General features: G+C 37.9%; 1 non-coding gene across 1 annotated transcript; it reads right to left on the reverse strand.

The window, feature by feature from the left end:
- Positions 1 to 2,453: 2,453 nt before the first annotated feature.
- Positions 2,454 to 2,560, reverse strand: LOC122069768. The gene has a single exon (XR_006137532.1). It is a non-coding gene; the product is annotated as a small nucleolar RNA R71 (small nucleolar RNA).
- Positions 2,561 to 3,643: the final 1,083 nt, after the last annotated feature.

Here is a 3,643-nt window from a genome sequence, read left to right on the forward strand (position 1 = left end):
TACAAAGAATACTCCAAATGCCAACAAGGATTGATGGACCACATCCTTAAGTGATTAAAGATTTGTTTTCGGTAACAACAACTATCTAGTGTAGTTGGTGAGCTATGGTGTACAAAATTCCCTTGCTCACCAAGAGGTCTCAAGTTCGAATCTTATGGTTGTTTTTTTTTTAGAAGATTTTGTTGAAGATTTCCTGCTTTTCACTCACTTAAAGCACTAAGGGCATGGAGGGGATTTCCACATCAAATTAGAAGCAAGGAAAATCGTGGAAGCAAGAAGAAAAAAATAAAAAAAGGAAAGGAAAATCGTGGAAGCAAGAAGAGAAGAAAAAAAAAAGGAAAGAGAAAAAAAGGGGAGAACCAAAGATTTTCCAAATCTTCTCTCTCCTCCACATCATCACCAAAGATTGTCCAAATCACACAAAGCAAGAAGAAGAAAATCGTCCTTAGGAGAGAGAAAAAGAAGAAAAAAAATTAGAAAAAAAAGGAAAGAAAATAAGAAAAAAATTATAGGAAATTTATTTCTCTCTTCTCTCTCCTCCACCTTAGCACTTTTGGTCTCAAAAGATCTCACAATCAACTGTGGGTTTCTCTCTTTTAGGAAAGAGAAATTTGTTACCCTACCTCCCCATTCCCTATAAATACAACTCATGTAAGAGGAGGAGAGACAATTCATTCTTCTTCTAGTTTTTTTTTTTTGCTCTCTCTTTCTCTTGTCTCTCTTTAGTTCTAGTTCTTCTCTATTTTTGCTTTAATCACTTTTGTAATAGTTTTTTTAATGTCAATTAATGCAAGCACTCTTTTATTCTTACTCAGTTCTTTTTATGTTTATAATTTATGCAATTGAGTTGTAATTTTTTAAGTTATAGTTCTAGGCTTAGATCTAGGTGACAAGATCACGAGCTGTGGAGCAATTTTTTTTTCAAGTTCAAGCATTGATTCAAGTAAGTAGGCTCCTTCAGTAGTCTTCTCTCCCCCCTCTCATTCCCTCTTCTGACTACCATTTCTTTCTTAATTTAGGATTTTTATTTTCAGTCGTTACATTATTGCTATTCCTTTCCCCCAAGGTTCATGGCTAGTGTATGCGTTGGCTTTGCCCCTCCTAGCCATAGAACCATCAATTTATTGTTTTTATTTTAATTGTCTCCCTTTCCCTAAAGCCAAGTAGAGTAACCCTTGTAAGAGTGACTCTCTGGTCAAGTAAGGAAGCTCATATTATGATGCATCCCTCGGGCTAAGTAGAGAAACCTACTTGTGAGTCTCTCTCTAGCTTTATCCCCTTTCTTTTACTTTATTTTTATTTCAGCTTTTATTTTTTTTCTTTATTATTATTTTTTTTTAATTGCGTGGGTTGTTTATTTTCAGTTATTTATTTATTTAATTTTAATTGTGTGGCTTGCGTCATTAAATTCTTAGATGACGAATGGTTAGGACGTTATTTTTAGGACGGTAATTAGAATTAGATCACAACCATTAATCAGTTCACTTTCGCATTATTAAAAGAAATAAAAAATAAAGTGGCTGCTGTCCCTGTGTTCGACCCGTAGCTACACTGATCCGTACGCTTGCGGTTACATTTTAAATCTCAAACAAGTTTTTGGCGCCGTTGCCGGGGAGACAGTTCCATGTTATTTTTCACTTTCTTTTAGTAAATCGGAGTGCTTTGTTTGCTTTGTTTTATATTTTTTCTTTTCTTTTATTGAATTCCTGAGAAGAACAACTTGCAATAATAGTTGTATCAGTGGAGGTCGCCATGCCTCACAGTATGATAAAGACAGGTTTCACCTTGTAGCAGTACCTCAGGAATTGACCTGAGCAACCCCGGATCCCTGCCGGTGAGCTCCCAAAAAAGCAAAAAAAAAAATAAATAAATAAATAAAAAAATCAAAAAAATCATCAAAAAAAAAAGTTTTGCTATCCATTCTTTTGTGCTTGTCTTACTTTAGTTGTGGGTAGTTTTTCTGTTGCATGAGTGTTAAGTGGGTACGTAATACTAAGAATCGGTTAGAAAGAAGAGATCCAATAAGTAGTGACCCTATACGTTTGCTCTCTTTAAAACCCTTCAATATGGGAGACCAACGGCAAAACCCTTCACCTAAATCTCTGAAAGATAGGTTCTACCCTGCTAGAACAGCCCAACCTTCCTGCATAGTTCTACCACAAGCCCAGGGCAATAATTTTGAACTCAAATCTCAATACATCACTATGTTGCCCCACTTCCATGGGTTGACCTCTGAGGATGCATACCTATTTCTAAGGGAATTTGAAGAGGTATGTGTTCTAATTAAGATCCAACAGCTTTCTGATGATGCTGTTAAGCTTAGGTTTATCACTTTTGCATTGAAAGACCATGCTAAGAAGTGGTTGTATGGATTACCCATAAATTCCATAACCTCATGGGAACAGTTCACAGTTGTCTTCCTTAAGAAGTTTTTCCCAACTCACAAGACCAATTAGCTTAGAACTGATATCCTTCAGTTTAGGCAAAAGCCTAGTGAGTCATTTTCCAAACTTATGGAGAGATTCAAGGATCTACTCCAAGAATGCCCTCACCATGGCCTAGACCTATGGCATTTATGTCAAATAATTTATGAGGGTATTGATTACCCAACTAAACAAATGATAGAGTCTATGTGCCCTGTGGGATTCACATCCTTTACAGATGAAGGAAAGGCATGGGAATTTTTACTTGACTTAGCTGACAAAACCCGTGAGTGGGAATCAACCCAAGAGAGTGAAAGAACCATAGGAGGAAAAGGATATTTTGTGGATGGGATAGTAGCCAAGGAAGCCCATTTGGATAGCCTAATCAAGAGGATTGAGGCTATTGTTCCTAGAGAGCCATCATCAGTCAATTTGGTTAAGATTTGTGCTTGGTGCCAGTCCCCTGGACATGTCATAGAAGAATGCCCCAACACCTCTGGGGGCACTTCTAATGATAGTGTTAATGCCTTATACCAGAATAATCCATATAGTAACACCTACAATCCAGGATGGAGAAATCACCCAAATTTCTATTGGAATCAGGGCAACCAAGTAGGACCTTCCAATTTCTATAATCAAGGTCAACCTGGACCCCAAAGGCCTCCCTTTGCACAACAATCTTTTTCCCAAAATACTTTTCCTAGGTCAAATGTAGGACATCAGGCGAGTTTTCCTAGGGCCCCTCTCCTATCATCTTATCAGCAACCCCCTGGGTTTACCAACACTGGAGAGGCAAGTAGAATTAGTGACTTGGAAAAAAATATGGTCCTCCTCATGACAAGCCATCAAAATCTTACGAGAGAACTTACCCAAGTTGTCTCAATTATGCGCGAGAGGGAGAAGGGAACTTTACCCAGTCAACCAGAGCCTAACCCTAGGCATCACTGAATATAGTACAAGGTCAGACTCAACAAGGGCCCTCTAACCAATGTAATGTTGTTTATGCCCTTAGGAGTGGTAGAGAGTACCTACAGAGCGTTCCTAAATCTTCCCCATCTATTACTCCTGTTAACTCTTCTTCAGTTGAGGACACAAATGTGCCTCTTGTTCCAGGTTCGTCTGATGAACCTAAAGATTTTTCTGAAACTAAAGATGATTTGGTTGAGGAAACCAAAAATGATTCTTCTGAACAGGGGCAAATCCCTAACAGTCCTTATGTT

Source organism: Macadamia integrifolia, unplaced genomic scaffold, assembly GCF_013358625.1.
Source record: "Macadamia integrifolia cultivar HAES 741 unplaced genomic scaffold, SCU_Mint_v3 scaffold705, whole genome shotgun sequence".
Taxonomy (NCBI): Eukaryota; Viridiplantae; Streptophyta; class Magnoliopsida; order Proteales; family Proteaceae; genus Macadamia; species Macadamia integrifolia.